Source organism: Heterodontus francisci, unplaced genomic scaffold, assembly GCF_036365525.1.
Source record: "Heterodontus francisci isolate sHetFra1 unplaced genomic scaffold, sHetFra1.hap1 HAP1_SCAFFOLD_53, whole genome shotgun sequence".
Classification (NCBI taxonomy): domain Eukaryota; kingdom Metazoa; phylum Chordata; class Chondrichthyes; order Heterodontiformes; family Heterodontidae; genus Heterodontus; species Heterodontus francisci.
This window is the reverse complement of record NW_027141851.1, coordinates 8,093,139-8,111,641: the sequence shown is the minus strand read 5'-3', so window position 1 is coordinate 8,111,641 and position 18,503 is coordinate 8,093,139.

Here is an 18,503-nt window from a genome sequence, read left to right as displayed (position 1 = left end):
CTCAAACTAGAGCAGCCCCTCAAACTTACGCAGCCTCTCAAACTATGGCAGCCACTCAAACTAATGCAGAACTCTATCGAAGGCAGCCCCTCAAACTCATGTCTTACCAACTTAATAGAATTCTTTGAGGAAGTGACAAAGTTGATTGATGACGGAAAGGCTGTCGATGTCATATACATGGACTTCAGTAAGGCGTTTGATAAGGTTCCCCATGGCAGACTGATGGAGAAAGTGAAGGCGCTTGGTGTCCAAGGTGTACTAGCTAGATGGATAAAGAACTGGCTGGGCAACAGGAGACAGAGAGTAGCAGTAGAAGGGAGTTTCTCAAAATGGAGACGTGTGACCAGTGGTGTTCGACAGGGATCCGTGCTGGGACCACTGTTGTTTGTGATATACATTAATGATTTGGAGGAAAGTATAGGTGGACTGATTAGCAAATTTGCAGACGACACTAAGATTGGTGGAGTAGCAGATAGTGAAGGGGACTGTCAGAGAATACAGCAGAATATAGATAGATTGGAGAGTTGGGCAGAGAAATGGCAGATGGAGTTCAATCAGGGCAAATGCGAGGTGATGCATTTTGGAAGATCCAATTCAAGAGTGAACTATACAGTAAATGGAAAAGTCCTGGGGAAAATTGATGTCCAGAGAGATTTGGGTGTTCAGGTCCACTGTTCCCTGAAGGTGGCAACGCAGGTAAATAGAGTGGTCAAGAAGGCATACGGCATGCTTTCCTTCATCGGTCGGGGCATTGAGTACAAGAGTTGGCAGGTCATGTTACAGTTGTATAGGACTTTGGTTCGGCCACATTTGGAATACTGCGTACAGTTCTGGTCGCCACATTATCAAAAGGATGTGGATGCTTTGGAAAGGGTGCAGAGGAGGTTAACCAGGATGTTGCCTGGTATGGAGGGCGCTAGCTATGAAGAGAGGTTGAGTAGATTAGGATTATTTTCATTAGAAAGACGGAGGTTGAGGGGGGACCTGAATAAGGTGTACAAAATCATGAGAGGTATAGACAGGGTGGATAGCAAGAAGCTTTTTCCCAGAGTGGGGGTTTCAATTACTAGAGGACACGAGTTCAAAGTGAAAGGGGAAAAGTTTACAAAGAAACAAAAAGAACAAAGATAATTACAGCACAGGAACAGGCCCTTCGGCCCTCCAAGCCTGCGCCGATCCAGATCCTCTCTCGAAACATGTCGCCTATTTTCTAAGGTTCTGCATCTCTTTTCTTCCTGCCAATCATGTATCTGTCTAGATACATCTTAAAAGACTCCATCGTGCCCGCATCTACCACCTCCGCTGGCAATGCGTTCCAGGTGCCCACCACCCTCTGCGTAAAGAACTTTCCACGCATATCCCCCCTAAACTTTTCCCCTTTCACTTTGAACTCGTGTCCTCTAGTAATTGAAACCCCCACTCTGGGAAAAAGCCTCTTGCTATGCACCCTGTCTATACCTCTCATGATTTTGTACACCTCAATCAGGTCCCCCCTCAACCTCCGTCTTTCTAATGAAAATAATGCTAATCTGCTCAACCTCTCTTCATAGCTAGCGCCCTCCATACCAGGCAACATCCTGGTGAACCTCCTCTGCACCCTCTCCAAAGCATCCACATCCTTTTGATAATGTGGCGACCAGAACTGTACGCAGTATTCCAAATGTGGCCGAACCAAAGTCCTATACAACTGTAACATGACCTGCCAACTCTTGTACTCAATGCCCCGTCCGATGAAGGAAAGCATGCCGTATGCCTTCTTGACCACTCTATTTACCTGCGTTGCCACCTTCAGGGAACAGTGGACCTGAACACCCAAATCTCTCTGGACATCAATTTTCCCCAGGACTTTTCCATTTACTGTATAGTTCACTCTTGAATTGGATCTTCCAAAATGCATCACCTCGCATTTGCCCTGATTGAACTCCATCTGCCACTTCTCTGCCCAACTCTCCAATCTATCTATATTCTGCTGTATTCTCTGACAGTCCCCTTCACTATCTGCTACTCCACCAATCTTAGTGTCGTCTGCAAATTTGCTAATCAGTCCACCTATACTTTCCTCCAAATCATTAATGTGTATCACAAACAACAGTGGTCCCAGCACGGATCCCTGTGGAACACCACTGGTCACACGTCTCCATTTTGAGAAACTCCCTTCAACTGCTACTCTCTGTCTCCTGTTGCCCAGCCAGTTCTTTATCCATCTAGCTAGTACACCTTGGACCCCCAAGCGCCTTCACTTTCTCCATCAGTCTGCCATGGGGAACCTTATCAAACGCCTTACTGAAGTCCATGTATATGACATCGACAGCCCTTCCCTCATCAATCAACTTTGTCACTTCCTCAAAGAATTCTATTAAGTTGGTAAGACATGACCTTCCCTGCACAAAACCATGTTGCCTATCACTGATGAGCCCATTTTCTTCCAAATGGGAATAGATCCTATCCCTCAGTATCTTCTCCAGCAGCTTCCCTACCACTGACGTCAGGCTCACCGGTATATAATTACCTGGATTATCCCTGCTACCCTTCTTAAACAAGGGGACAACATTAGCAATTCTCCAGTCCTCCGGGACCTCACCCGTGTTTAAGGATGCTGCAAAGATATCTGTTAAGGCCCCAGCTATTTCCTCTCTCGCTTCCCTCAGTAACCTGGGATAGATCCCATCCGGACCTGGGGACTTGTCCACCTTAATGCCCTTTAGAATACCCAACACTTCCTCCCTCCTTATGCCGACTTGACCTAGAGTAATCAAACATCTGTTCCTAACCTCAACATCCGTCATGTCCCTCTCCTCGGTGAATACCGATGCAAAGTACTCGTTTAGAATCTCACCCATTTTCTCTGAGTCCAAGCATAACATTCCTCCTTTGTCCTTTAGTGGGCCAATCCTTTCTCTAGTTACCCTCTTTTTCCTTATATATGAATAAAAGGCTTTGGGATTTTCCTTAACCCTGTTTGCTAAAGATATTTCATGACCCCTTTTAGCCCTCTTAATTCCTCGTTTCAGATTGGTCCGACATTCCCGATATTCTTTCAAAGCTTCGTCTTTCATCAGCCGCCAAGACCTTATGTATGCTTCCTTTTTCCTCTTAGCTACTCTCACAATTTCACCTGTCTTCCATGGTTCCCTAATCTTGCCATTTCTATCCCTCATTTTCACAGGAACATGTCTCTCCTGCACGCTAATCAACCTCTCTTTAAAAGCCTCCCACATATCACATGTGGATTTACCTTCAAACAGCTGCTCCCAATCTACATTTCCCAGCTCCTGCCGAATTTTGGTGTAGTTGGCCTTCCCCCAATTTGGCACTCTCCCTTTTGGACCACTCTCGTCTTTGTCCATGAATATTTTAAAGCTTACGGAATTGTGATCACTATTCCCAAAGTAGTCCCCTACTGAAACTTCAACAACCTGGCCGGGCTCATTCCCCAACACCAGGTCCAGTATGGCCCCTTCCCGAGTTGGACTATTTACATACTGCTCTAGAAAACCCTCCTGGATGCTCCTTACAAATTCTGCTCCATCTGGACCTCTAACACTAAGCGAATCCCAGTCAATGTTGGGAAAATTAAAATCTCCTATCACCACCACCCTGTTGCTCCTACATCTTTCCATAATCTGTTTACATATTTGTACCTCTATCTCACGCTCGCTGTTGGGAGGCCTGTAGTACAGCCCCAACATTGTTACCGCACCCTTCCTATTTCTGAGTTCTGTCCATATTGCCTCACTGCTCGAGTCCTCCATAGTGCCCTCCTTCAGCACAGCTGTGATATCCTCTTTGACCAGTAATGCAACTCCTCCACCCCTTTTACCTCCCTCTCTATCCCGCCTGAAGCATCGATATCCTGGGATATTTAGTTGCCAATCATACCCTTCCCTCAACCAAGTCTCAGTAATAGCAATAACATCATACTCCCAGGTACTAATCCAAGCCCTAAGTTCATCTGCCTTACCTACTACACTTCTTGCATTAAAACAAATGCACCTCAGACAACCAGTCCCTTTATATTCATCATCTGCTCCCTGCCTGCTCTTCCCCTTAGTCACACTGACTTCATTATCTAGTTCCTTACAGGCTTTTGTTACTACCTCGTTTCTGTCAACTGACCTCAATTGGTTCCCATCCCCCTGCCACATTAGTTTAAACCCTCCCCAACAGCGTTAGCAAAAGCACCTCCAAGGACATTGGTTCCAGTCCGGCCCAGGTGTAGACCGTCCAATTTGTAATAGTCCCACCTCCCCCAGAACCGGTCCCAATGTCCCAAAAATCTGAACCCCTCCTTCCTGCACCATCTCTCAAGCCACGCATTCATCCTGACTATTCTTTCATTTTTACTCTGACTATAACGTGGCACCGGTAGTATTCCTGAGATTAATACCTTTGAGGTCCTACTTTTTAACTTGGCTCCTAACTCCCTAAACTCTGCATGTAGGACCTCATCTCGTTTTTTACCTATATCATTAGTGCCTATGTGCACAATGACAACTGGCTGTTCACCCTCCCCCTTTAGAATGTTCTGCAGCCGATCTGAGACGTCCCTGACCCGTGCACCTGGGAGGCAACATACCATTCGGGAGCCTCGTTTTCGACCACAGAACCGCCTATCTACTCCCCTTACAATCGAATCCCCTACGACTATAGCCCTTCCACTCTTTTTCCCGCCCTTCGGAACAGCAGAGCCAGCCACGGTGCCATGGACCTGGCTACTGCTGCCTTCCCCTGGTTAGCCATCTCCCTCAACAGTATCCAAACGGTATACTTGTTTTGGAGGGAGATGACCGCAGGGGACTCCTGCGCTGCCTTCCTGCTCTTTCTCTGCCTTTTGGTCACCCATTCCCTTTCTCCCTCAGCAATCCTAATCTGCGGTGTGAACAATTCACGAAACGTGCTATCCACGACCTCCTCAGCATCGCGCATGCTCCAAAGTGAGTCCATCCGCAGCTCGAGAGCCGTCATGCGGTCTAACAAGAGCTGCAGCTGGACACACTTCCTGCACGTGAAGGAGTCAGGGTCATCAGCCATGTCCCTGAGCTCCCACATTGAGCAAGAGGAGCATGATACGGGTCTGAGATCTCCTGCCATTTTTAATCTTAAGTTTAAACTTAGTTAAATGAAAAAGGAACGAAAAGTTTTTACCAATCACAATAAAACCAGAGAAATCGAAAAAGCCTTACCTTATAAACACCCCACCGAGTCCTTTTTTTTGGTTAGAGGAGGAGGGCGGGTGGGAGACACTACAAGTGTGGTGTCTCGGGTTCAGAAACCGCCCAAATATATAGTGTTTTACTTACCCAGCAGCCCCCTGGCCTCCGCCGAAAAACAAAAGGAAATTAAATTTACTTTCAAACGGACTTTCCCAGCTGCTCACTCGCTCACACGCTGCTCCCGAAAAAGCTGCTGCACTGAAAGGAAAGTTATTTTAAACCGCCCAAATATATAGTGTTTTACTTTCCCAGCAGCCCCCTGGCCTCCGCCGATAAACAAAAGGAAATTAAATTTACTTTCAAACGGACTTTCCCAGCTGCTCACTCGCTCACACGCTGCTCCCGAAAAAGCTGCTGCACTGAAAGGAAAGTTATTTTAAACCGCCCAAATATATAGTGTTTTACTTACCCAGCAGCCCCCTGGCCTCCGCCGAAAAACAAAAGGAAATTAAATTTACTTTCAAACGGACTTTCCCAGCTGCTCACTCGCTCACACGCTGCTCCCGAAAAAGCTGCTGCACTGAAAGGAAAGTTATTTTAAACCGCCCAAATATATAGTGTTTTACTTACCCAGCAGCCCCCTGGCCTCCGCCGAAAAACAAAAGGAAATTAAATTTACTTTCAAACGGACTTTCCCAGCTGCTCACTCGCTCACACGCTGCTCCCGAAAAAGCTGCTGCACTGAAAGGAAAGTTATTTTAAACCGCCCAAATATATAGTGTTTTACTTTCCCAGCAGCCCCCTGGCCTCCGCCGATAAACAAAAGGAAATTAAATTTACTTTCAAACGGACTTTCCCAGCTGCTCACTCGCTCACACGCTGCTCCCGAAAAAGCTGCTGCACTGAAAGGAAAGTTATTTTAAACCGCCCAAATATATAGTGTTTTACTTACCCAGCAGCCCCCTGGCCTCCGCCGAAAAACAAAAGGAAATTAAATTTACTTTCAAACGGACTTTCCCAGCTGCTCACTCGCTCACACGCTGCTCCCGAAAAAGCTGCTGCATTGAAAGGAAAGTTATTTTAAACCGCCCAAATATATAGTGTTTTACTTACCCAGCAGCCCCCTGGCCTCCGCCGAAAAACAAAAGGAAATTAAATTTACTTTCAAACGGACTTTCCCAGCTGCTCACTTGCTCACACGCTGCTCCCGAAAAAGCTGCTGCACTGAAAGGAAAGTTATTTTAAACCGCCCAAATATATAGTGTTTTACTTACCCAGCAGCCCCCTGGCCTCCGCCGAAAAACAAAAGGAAATTAAATTTACTTTCAAACGGACTTTCCCAGCTGCTCACTCGCTCACACGCTGCTCCCGAAAAAGCTGCTGCACTGAAAGGAAAGTTATTTTAAACCGCCCAAATATATAGTGTTTTACTTACCCAGCAGCCCCCTGGCCTCCGCCGAAAAACAAAAGGAAATTAAATTTACTTTCAAACGGACTTTCCCAGCTGCTCACTCGCTCACACGCTGCTCCCGAAAAAGCTGCTGCACTGAAAGGAAAGTTATTTTAAACCGCCCAAATATATAGTTGTTTTACTTTCCCAGCAGCCCCCTGGCCTCCGCCGAAAAACAAAAGGAAATTAAATTTAATTTCAAACGGACTTTCCCAGCTGCTCACTCGCTCACACGCTGCTCCCGAAAAAGCTGCTGCACTGAAAGGAAAGTTATTTTAAACCGCCCAAATATATAGTGTTTTACTTTCCCAGCAGCCCCCTGGCCTCCGCCGAAAAACAAAAGGAAATTAAATTTACTTTCAAACGGACTTTCCCAGCTGCTCACTCGCTCACACGCTGCTCCCGAAAAAGCTGCTGCACTGAAAGGAAAGTTATTTTAAACCGCCCAAATATATAGTGTTTTACTTACCCAGCAGCCCCCTGGCCTCCGCCGAAAAACAAAAGGAAATTAGATTTACTTTCAAACTGACTTTCCCAGCTGCTCACTCGCTCACACGCTGCTCCCGAAAAAGCTGCTGCACTGAAAGGGGGGATATGCGTGGAACGTTCTTTACGCAGAGGGTGGTGGGAACCTGGAACGCATTGCCAGCGGAGGTGCTAGATGCGGGCACGATGGAGTCTTTTAAGATGTATCTAGACAGATACATGAATGGGCAGGAAGAAAAGAGATACAGAAGCTTAGAAAATAGGCGACATGTTTAGAGAGAGGATCTGGATCGGCGCAGGCCTGGAGGGCCGAAGGGCCTGTTCCTGTGCTGTAATTATCTTTGTTCTTGTTCTTTGTTAAGGCATCCCCACAAAGTAATGCAGCCCCTCAAACTAATGCAGCCCCTCAATCTAAGGCTGCCCCTCAAACTAAGCCAACCCCTCAAACAAAGGCAGCCCCTCAAACTAAGGCAGCCCCTCAAAATAATGCAGCCCATCAACTAATGCAGACCCTCAATCTAATGCAGCCCCTCAAACTATTGCAGCCACTCAATCAAAGGCAGTCTCTCAAACTAATGCAGCCACTCAATCAAAGGCAGCCCCTCAAACTAAGCCAACTCCTCAAACTAAGGCAGACCCTCAAACTAAGGCAGCCTCTCAATCTAATGCAGCCCCTCAATCTTAGGCAGCCCCTCAAACTAAGGCAGCCCCTCAAACTAATGCAGCCCCTCAATCTAAGGCAGCCCCTCAAACTAAGGCAGCCTCTCAAAGTAAGGCAGACGCTCAAACTAAGGCAGCCGCTCAAACTAAGTCAGACTCTCAAACTAAGGCAGCCCCTCAAACTAAGGCAGCCTCTCAAACTAATGCAGCCACTCAATCAAAGGCAGCCCCTCAAACTAAGCCAACTCCTCAAACTAAGGCAGCCCCTCAAACTATGGCAGCCCCTCAAACTAATGCAGCGCCTCAAACTAATGCAGAACTCTATCTAAGGCAGCCCCTCAAACTAAGGCATCCCCTCAAAGTAATGCAACCCTTCAATCTAATACAGCCCCTCAAACTAATGCAGCCCCTCAATCTAAGGCAGCCCCTCAAACTAATGCACCCCCTCAAACTAATGCAGCCTCTCAAACTAATGCAGCCCCTCAATCTATGGCAGCCCCTCAAAATAATGCAGCCGCTCAATCAAAGGCAGACTCTCAAACAAATGCAGCCACTCAATGAAAGGCAGCCCCTCAAACTAAGCCAACCCCTCAAACTAAGGCAGCCCCTCAAACTAAGGCAGACTCTCAAACTAATGCAGCCCCTGAAAGTAAAGCAGACCCACAAACTAAGGGAGCGCCTCAACCAAAGGCAGCCCCTCAAACTAATGCAGCCGCTCAAACTAAGGCAGCCCCTCAAACTCAGGCAGCCTCTCAAAGTAAGGCAGCCGCTCAAACTAAGGAAGCCCCTCAAACTAAGGCAGCCCCTCAAACTAAGGCAGCCGCTCAAACAAAGGCAGCCGCTCAAACTAATGCAGCCCCTCAATCTGAGGCAGCCGCTCAAACTGAGGCAGCCGCTCAAACTAATGCAGCCCCTCAAACTAAGGCAGCCGCTCAAACTAAGGCAGCCGCTCAAACTAAGGCAGCCCCTCAAACTAAGGCAGCCTCTCAAGCTAATGCAGCCCCTTAAAGTAAGGCAGCCCCTCAAACTAAGGGAGCGCCTCAACCAAATGCAGCCCCTAAAACTAATGCAGCCGCTCAAACTAAGGCAGCCCCTCAAACTCAGGCAGCCTCAAAAACTAAGGCAGCCGCTCAAACTAAGGCAGCCTGTCAAACGAAGGCAGCCTGTCAAACTAAGGCAGCCTCTCAAAGTAAGGCAGCCCCTCAAACTAAGGCAGGCTGTCAAACTCAGGCAGCCCCTCAAACTAAGGCAGCTGCTCAAACTAAGGCAGCCTGTCAAACTAAGGCGGCCTCTCAAACTAAGGCAGCCGCTCGAACTAAGGCAGACTCTCAAAAAAAGGCAGCCCCTCAAACTAAGGCAGCCGCTCAAAGTAAGGCAGACTCTCAAACTAAGGCAGCCTCTCAAACTATGTCAGCCACTCAAACTAAGGCAGACTCTCAAACTAAGGCAGCCCCTAAATCTAAGGCAGCCCCTCAAACTGAGGCAGCAACTCAAACTAAGGCAGCCTCTCAAACTAAGGCAGCCTCTCAAACTAAGGCAGCCCCTCAAACTAAGGCAGCCGCTCAAACTAAGGAAGCCCCTCAAACTAAGGCAGCCGCTCAAACTAACGCAGCCGCTCAAACTAATGCAGCCCCTCAAACTAATGCAGCCCCTCAATCAATGGCAGCCCATCATTCTAAGGCAGCCCCTCAAACTAATGCATCCCCTCAAACGAAGGCAGCCGCTTAAACTAAGCCAGCCCCTCAAACTAATGCAGAACTATATCCAAGGCAGCCCCTCAAACTAAGGCATCCCCTCAAAGTAATGCAGCCCCTCAAACTAATGCAGCCCCTCAAACTAATGAGGCCCTCAATCTAAGGCAGCACCTCAAACTATTGCAACCCCTCAAACCAATGCAGCCCTCAAACTAATGCAGCCCCTCAATCTAAGGCAGCCCCTCAAAATAATGCAGCCTCTCAATCAAAGGCAGACTCTCAAACTAATGCAGCAACTCAATCAAAGGCAGCCCCTCAAACTAAGCCAACCACTCAAACTAAGGCAGCCCCTCAAACTAAGGCAGCCCCTCAAACTATTGCACCCCCTCAAACTAATGCAGCCCCTCAAACTAAGGGAGCGCCTCAACCAAAGGCAGCCCCTCAAACTAAGCCTACCACTCAAACTAAGGCAGCCCCACAAACTAAGGGAGCGCCTCAACCAAAGGCAGCCCCTCAAACTAATGCAGCCGCTCAAACTAAGGCAGCCCCTCAAACTCAGGCAGCTTCTCAAAGTAAGGCAGACTCTCAAACTATTGCATCCCCTTAAAGTAAAGCAGCCCCACAAACTAAGGGAGCCCCTCAACCAAAGGCAGACAGTCAAACTAAGGCAGCCTCTCAAACTAAGGCAGGCCCTCAAACTAAGGCAGCCGCTCAAACTAAGGCGGACTCTCAAACTAAGCCAACCTCTCAAACTAAGTCAGTCGCTCAATCTAAGGCAGCCCCTCAAACTAAGGCAGCCCCTCAAACTAAGGCAACCGCTCAAACTAATGCAGTCCCTCAATCTAAGTCAGCCCCTCAACGAAGGCAGCCGCTCAAACTAAAGCAGCTCATCAAACTAATGCAGCCCCTCAATCTAAGGCAGCCCCTCAAACTAATGCAGCCACTCAATCAAAGGCAGACTCTCAAACTAATGCAGCCACTCAATCAAAGGCAGCCCCTCAAACTAAGCCTACCCCTCAAACTAATGCAGCCGCTCAAACTAAGGCAGCCCCTCAAACTCAGGAAGCCGCTCAAACTAAGGCAGCCCCTCAAACTCAGGCAGCCTCTCAAAGTAAGGCAGACCCTCAAACTAAGGCAGCCCCTCAAACTCAGGCAGCCTCTCAAACTAAGGCATCCCCTCAAACTAAGGCAGCCTGTCAAACTAAGGCAGCCTCTCAAAGTAAGGCAGACCCTCAATCTAAGGGAGCCCCTGAAACAAAGGCAGCACCTCAAACTAATGCAGCCGTTCAAATTAAGGCAGCCCCTCAAACTAATGCAGCCGCTCAAACTAAGGCAGCCCCTCAAACTCAGGCAGCCTCTGAAGCTAAGGCAGCCCCTCAACTAAGGCAGCCGCTCAAACTAAAGCAGCCCATCAAACTAATGCAGCCCCTCAAACGAAGCCTACCCCTCAAACTAATGCAGCCGCACAAACTAATGCAGCCCCTCAAACTCAGGCAGCATCTCAAAATAAGGCAGCCGCTCAAACTAAGTAAGCCTGTCAAACTAAGGCAGCTTCTCAAAGTAAGGCAGACACTCAAACTAGTGGAGCGCCTCAACCAAAGGCAGCCCCTCAAACTAATGCAGCCGCTCAAATTAAGGCGGCCCCTCAAACTAATGCAGCCTCTCAAACTAAGGCTTCCTGTCAAACTAAGGCAGCCTCCAAAAGTAAGGCAGAACCTCAAACTAAGGCAGCCGCTCAAACTAAGGCAGACTCTCAAACTAAGGCAGCCCCTCAAACTGAGGCAGCCCCTCAAACTAAGGCAGCCTCTCAAACCTTGGCACCCCCTCAAACTAATGCAGCCCCTCAGTCTAAGGCACCCCCTCATTCTAAGTCAGCCCCTCAAACTAAGTCAGCCCCTCAAACTAAGTCAGCCCCTCAAACTAATGCAGCAACTCAATCAAAGGCAGTCTCCCAAACTAATGCAGCCCCTCAAACTAAGGCAGCCCTTTAAACTAAGCCAGCCCCTCAAACTAATGCAGCCCCTCAATCTAAGGCAGCCCCTCAAAATAATGCAGCCACTCAATTGGAGGCAGACTCTCAAACTAATGCAGCCACTCAATCAAAGGCAGCCCCTCAAACTAAGCCATCCCCTCAAACTAAGGCAGCCCCTCAAACTAAGGCAGACTCTCAAACTAATGCAGCCCCTTAAAGTAAGTGTCTGGGGTTTTCACAGTGTATCAGGATCCTGCCAGGTGTGTATGTGGGTTTCACAGTGTATCAGGCTCCTGCCAGGTGTGTATGTGGGTTTCACAGTATATCAGGATCCTGCCTGGTGTGTATGGGGTTTCACAGTGGATCAGGATCCTGCCACGTGTGTATGGGGTTTTCACAGTGTATCAGGATCGTGCCAGATGTGTATGGGGGTTTCACAGTTTATCAGGATCCTGCCAGCTGTGTATGTGGGTTTCACAGTTTATCAGGATCCTGCCAGGTGTGATTGGGGGTTTCACAGTTCATCAGGATCCTGCCAGGTGTGTATGGTGGTTTCACAGTTTATCAGGATCCTGCCTGGTGTGTCTGGGGGTTTCACAGTTCATCAGGATCCTGCCAGGTGTGTATGTGGGTTTCACAGTTTATCAGGAATCTGCCAGATGTGAATGTTGTTTTCACAGTGATTCAGGATCATGCCAGATGTGTATGGTGTTTTCACAGTGCATCAGGATCCTTCCAGATGTGTATGGGGGTTTCGCAGTGTATCAGGATCCTGCATCGTGTGGATGGGGTTTCACACTTTATCAGGATCCTGCCAGGTGTGTATGTGGGTTTCACAGTTTATCAGGAATCTGCCAGATGTGAATGTTGTTTTCACAGTGATTCAGGATCCTGCCAGATGTGTATGGTGTTTTCACAGTGCATCAGGATCCTTCCAGATGTGTATGGGGGTTTCGCAGTGTATCAGGATCCTGCATCGTGTGGATGGGTTTTCCCAGTTTCTCAGGATCCTGCCAGGTGTGTATGGGGTTTTAACAGTGTATCAGGATCCTGCCAGTGGTGTATGGGGTTTTCACAGTTTATCAGGATCCTGCCAGGTGTGTATGTGGGTTTCACAGTTTATCAGAATACTGCCTGGTGTGTATGGGGTTTTCACAGTGCATCAGGATCCTGCCAGGTGTGTATGTGGGTTTCACAGTTGATCAGGATCCTGCCTGGTGTGTATGGGGTTTCACAGTGGATCAGGATCCTGCCAGTTGTGTATGTGGGTTTCACAGTTTATCAGGATCCTGAAAGGTGTGTATGGGGTTTTCACAGTTTAACAGGATCCTGCCACAAGTGTATGGGTTTACACAGTGGTTCAGGATCCTGCCAGGTGCGTTTGGGATTTTCACTGTGCATCAGGATCCTGCCAGATGTGAATGGGGTTTTCACAGTGCATCAGGTTCCTACTAGATGTGTATGTGGATTTCACAGTTTATCAGGATGCTGCCAGGTGTGTATGGTGGTTTCACAGTGTATCAGGATCCTGCCAGACGTGTATGGGGTTTTTACAGTGCATCAGGATCATTCCAGATGTGCCTGGGGGGTTTCACAGTTTATCAGGCACCTGCCAGTTGTGTATGTGGGTTTCGCAGTGGATCAGGATCCTGCCACGTGTGTATGGGGATTTCACAGTGTATCAGGATCCTGACAGGTGTGTATGGGGGTTTCACAGTTTATCAGGATCCTGCCAGCAGTGTATGTGTGTTTCACAGTTTATCAGGATCCTGCCAGGGGAGTATGGGGGTTTCACATTTCATCAGGATCCTGCCTGATGTGTTTGGGGGTTTCACAGTTTATCAGAATCCTGCCTGGTGAGTCTGGGTGTTTCACAGTTCTTCAGGATCCTGCCAGGTGTGTATGTGGGTTTCACAGTTTATCAGGAACCTGCCAGATGTGAATGTGGTTTTCACAGTGATTCAGTATCCTGCCAGATGTGTATGGGGTTTTCACAGTGCATCAGGATCCTTCCAGATGTGCATGGGGGTTTCACAGTGTATCAGGATCCTGCATCGTGTGTATGGGGTTTCACAGTTTATCAGGATCCTGCCAGGTGTGTATGGGGTTTTCACAGTGTATCAGGATCCTGCAAGGTGTGCATGGGTTTTTCAAAGTGTATCAGGATCCTGCCAGGTGTGTATGTGGGTTTCACAGTTTATCAGGATCCTGCCTGGTGTGTATGGGGTTTTCACAGTGCATCAGGATCCTGCCACGTGTGTATGGGGTTTTCACAGTGCATCAGGATTCTTCCAGATGTGTATGGGGGTTTCACAGTGCATCAGGATCCTGCCAGATGTGAATGGGGTTTTCACAGTGCATCAGGTTCCTACTAGATGTGTATGTGGATTTCACAGTTTATCAGGATGCTGCCAGGTGTGTATGGTGGTTTCACAGTGTATCAGGATCCTGCCAGACGTGTATGGGGTTTTTACAGTGCATCAGGATCATTCCAGATGTGCCTGGGGGGTTTCACAGTTTATCAGGCACCTGCCAGTTGTGTATGTGGGTTTCGCAGTGGATCAGGATCCTGCCACGTGTGTATGGGGATTTCACAGTGTATCAGGATCCTGACAGGTGTGTATGAGGGTTTCACAGTTTATCAGGATCCTGCCAGCAGTGTATGTGTGTTTCACAGTTTATCAGGATCCTGCCAGGGGAGTATGGGGGTTTCACATTTCATCAGGATCCTGCCTGATGTGTTTGGGGGTTTCACAGTTTATCAGAATCCTGCCTGGTGAGTCTGGGTGTTTCACAGTTCTTCAGGATCCTGCCAGGTGTGTATGTGGGTTTCACAGTTTATCAGGAACCTGCCAGATGTGAATGTGGTTTTCACAGTGATTCAGTATCCTGCCAGATGTGTATGGGGTTTTCACAGTGCATCAGGATCCTTCCAGATGTGCATGGGGGTTTCACAGTGTATCAGGATCCTGCATCGTGTGTATGGGGTTTCACAGTTTATCAGGATCCTGCCAGGTGTGTATGGGGTTTTCACAGTGTATCAGGATCCTGCAAGGTGTGCATGGGTTTTTCAAAGTGTATCAGGATCCTGCCAGGTGTGTATGTGGGTTTCACAGTTTATCAGGATCCTGCCTGGTGTGTATGGGGTTTTCACAGTGCATCAGGATCCTGCCACGTGTGTATGGGGTTTTCACAGTGCATCAGGATTCTTCCAGATGTGTATGGGGGTTTCACAGTGTATCAGGATCCTGCATCGTGTGTATGGGGTTTCAAAGTTTATCAGGATCTTGCCAGGTGTGTATGGGGTTTTCACAGTTTATCAGTATCCTGCCTGGTGTGTATCGGGATTTCACAGTGCATCAGGATCCTGCCAGGTGTGTATGTGGGTTTCGCAGTTGATCAGGATCCTGCCTGGTGTGTATGGGGTTTCACAGTGGCTCAGGATTCTGGCAGGTGTGTATGTGGGTTTCACAGTTTATCAGGAACCTGCCAGATGTGAATGGGGTTTTCAGAGTGCATCAGGATCCTTCCAGATGTGTATGGTGTTTTCACAGTGCATCAGGATCCTGCCAGATGTGTATGTGATTTTCACAGTGTATCAGGATCCTGCATCGATTGTATGGGGCTTCAGAGTTCATCAGGATCCAGCCAGGTGTGTATGGGGTTTTCACAGTGTATCAGGATCCTGCCAGGTGTGTGTGGGGTTTTCACAGTGTATCATTATCCTGCCAGGTGTGTATGTGATTTTCACTGTTTATCAGGATCCTGCCTGGTGTGTATGGGGTTTTCACAGTGCATCAGGATCCTGCCAGGTGTGTATGTGGGTTTTACAGTTTATCAGGATCCTGCCTGGTGTGTATGGGGTTTCACAGTGGATCAGGTGCCTGCCTCGTGTGTATGTGGGTTTCACAGTTTATCAGGATCTTGCCTGGTGTGTATGGTGTTTTCACAGTGTATCAGGATCCTGCAAGGTGTGTATGGGGGTTTCACAGTTTATCAGGATCCTGCCAGGTGTGTATGGGGGTTTCACAGTTCATCAGGATCCTGCCAGGTGTGTATGGTGGTTTCACAGTTCATCAGGATCCTGCCTGGTGTGTCTGGGGGTTTCACAGTGGATCAGGATCCTGCCTCGTGTGTATGTGGGTTTCACAGTTTATCAGGATCCTGCCAGGTGTGAATGGGGGTTTCACAGTTTATCAGGGTCCTGCCACATGTGTATGGTGTTTCACAGTGGTTCAGGATACTGCCAGGTGTGTTTGGGGTTTTCACTGTGCATCAGGATCCTGCCAGGTGTGTATGGGGTTTTCACAGTTTATCCGAATCCTGCCAGGTGTTTATGGTTTTTCATAGTGTATCAGGATCCTGCAAGGTGTGTTTGGGTTGTTCTCAGTGTATCAGGATCTTGCCAGGTGTGTGTGGGGTTTTCACAGATTATCAGTATCCTGCCTGGTGTGTATCGGGATTTCACAGTGCATCAGGATCCTGCCAGGTGTGTATGTGGGTTTCACAGTTTATCAGTATCATGCCAGGTGTGTATGGGGGTTTCACAGTTTATCAGGATCCTGCCACATGTGTATGGGTTTTCACAGTGGTTCAGGATCCTGCCAGGTGCGTTTGGGGTTTTCACTGTGCATCAGGATCCAGCCACATGTGAATGGGGATTTCACAGTGAATCAGGAGCCTGCCAGATGTGTATGTGGGTTTCACAGATTATCAGGATCCTGCCAGTTGTGTATGGAGGTTTCACAGAGTATCACGATCCTGCCAGATGTGTATGGGGTTTTCACAGTGCATCAGGATCCTTCCAGATGTGTCTGGAGGTTTCACAGTATATCAGGATGCTGCCACGTGTGTATGGGGTTTCACAGTTTATCAGGATCCTGCCTGGTGTGTCTGGGGTTTTCACAGTTTGTCAGGATCCTGCCTGGTGTGATTGGGGGTTTCACAGTTTATCAGAATCCTGCCTGGTGTGTCTGGGGGTTTCACAGTTCTTCAGGAACCTGCCAGGTGTGTATGTGGGTTTCACAGTTTATCAGGAACCTGCCAGATGTGAATGTGGTTTTCACAGTGATTCAGTATCCTGCCAGATGTGTATGGGGTTTTCACAGTGCATCAGGATCCTTCCAGATGTGTATGGGGGTTTCACAGTGTATCAGGATCCTGCATCGTGTGTATGGGGTTTCTCAGTTTATCAGGATCCTGCCAGGTGTGTATGGGGTTTTCACAGTGGATCAGGTTCCTGCCACGTGTCTATGGGGTTTTCACAGTGTATCAGGATCCTGCCAGGTGTGTATGTGTGTTTCACAGTTTATCAGGATCCTGCCAGGGGTGTATGGGGGTTTCACATTTCATCAGGATCCTGCCTGATGTGTTTGGGGGTTTCACAGTTTATCAGAATCCTGCCTGGTGTGTCTGGGGGTTTCACAGTTCTTCAGGATCCTGCCAGGTGTGTATGTGGGTTTCACAGTTTATCAGGAACCTGCCAGATGTGAATGTGGTTTTCACAGTGATTCAGTATCCTGCCAGATGTGTATGGGGTTTTCACAGTGCATCAGGATCCTTCCAGATGTGTATGGGGGTTTCACAGTGTATCAGGATCCTGCATCGTGTGTATGGGGTTTCACAGTTTATCAGGATCCTGCCAGGTGTGTATGGGGTTTTCACAGTGTATCAGGATCCTGCAAGGTGTGCATGGGTTTTTCAAAGTGTATCAGGATCCTGCCAGGTGTGTATGTGGGTTTCACAGTTTATCAGGATCCTGCCTGGTGTGTATGGGGTTTTCACAGTGCATCAGGATCCTGCCACGTGTGTATGGGGTTTTCACAGTGCATCAGGATCCTTCCAGATGTGTATGGGGGTTTCACAGTGTATCAGGATCCTGCATCGTGTGTATGTGGGTTTCACAGTTTATCAGGATCCTGCCTGGTGTGTATGGGGTTTTCACAGTGCATCAGGATCCTGCCACGTGTGTATGGGGTTTTCACAGTGCATCAGGATCTTGCCAGGTGTGTATGGGGTTTTCATAGTGTATCAGGATCCTGCCAGGTGTGTATAGGGTTTTCACAGGGCATCAGGATCCTGCCAGGTGTGTATTTGTGTTTCACAGTTTATCAGTATCCTGCCTGGTGTGTATCGGGATTTCACAGTGCATCAGGATCCTGCCAGGTGTGTATGTGGGTTTCGCAGTTGATCAGGATCCTGCCTGGTGTGTATGGGGTTTCACAGTGGATCAGGATCCTGCCAGGTGTGTATGTGGGTTTCACAGTTTATCAGTATCCTGCCACGTGTGTATGGGGGTTTCACAGTTTATCAGGATCCTGCCACATGTGTATGGGTTTTCACAGTGGCTCAGGATCCTGCCAGGTGCGGTTGGGGTTTTCACTGTGCATCAGGATCCAGCCAGATGTGAATGGGGATTTCACAGTGCATCAGGATCCTGCCAGATGTGTATGTGGGTTTCACAGTTTATCAGGATCCTGCCAGGTGTGTATGGAGGTTTCACAGAGTATCACGATCCTGCCAGATGTGTATGGGGATTTCACAGTGCATCAGGATCCTTCCAGATGTGTCTGGGGGTTTCACAGTATATCAGGATACTGCCACGTGTGTATGGGGTTTTCACAGTGTATCAGGATCCTGCCAGGTATGTATGGGGGTTTCACAGTTTATCAGGATCCTGCCAGGTGTGTATGTGGTTTTCACAGTTTATCAGGATCCTGCCAGGTGTGTATGGGGGTTTCACAGTTCATCAGGATCCTGCCTGGTGTGTATGGGGGTTTCACAGTTTATTAGGATCCTTCCAGTGTGTCTTGGGGTTTCACAGTGTATCAGGATCCTGCCAGGTGTGTATATGGGTTTCACAGTTTATCAGGAACCTGCCAGATGTGAATGTGGTTTTCACAGTGCATCAGGATCCTGCCAGATGTGTATGGGGATGTCACAGTGCATCAGGATCCTTCCAGATGTGTATGGGGGTTTCACAATGTATCAGGATCCCACATCGTGTGTTTGGGGTTTCACAGTTTATCAGGATTCTGCCAGGTGTGTCTGGGATTTTCACAGTGTATCAGGATCCTGCCAGGTGTGTT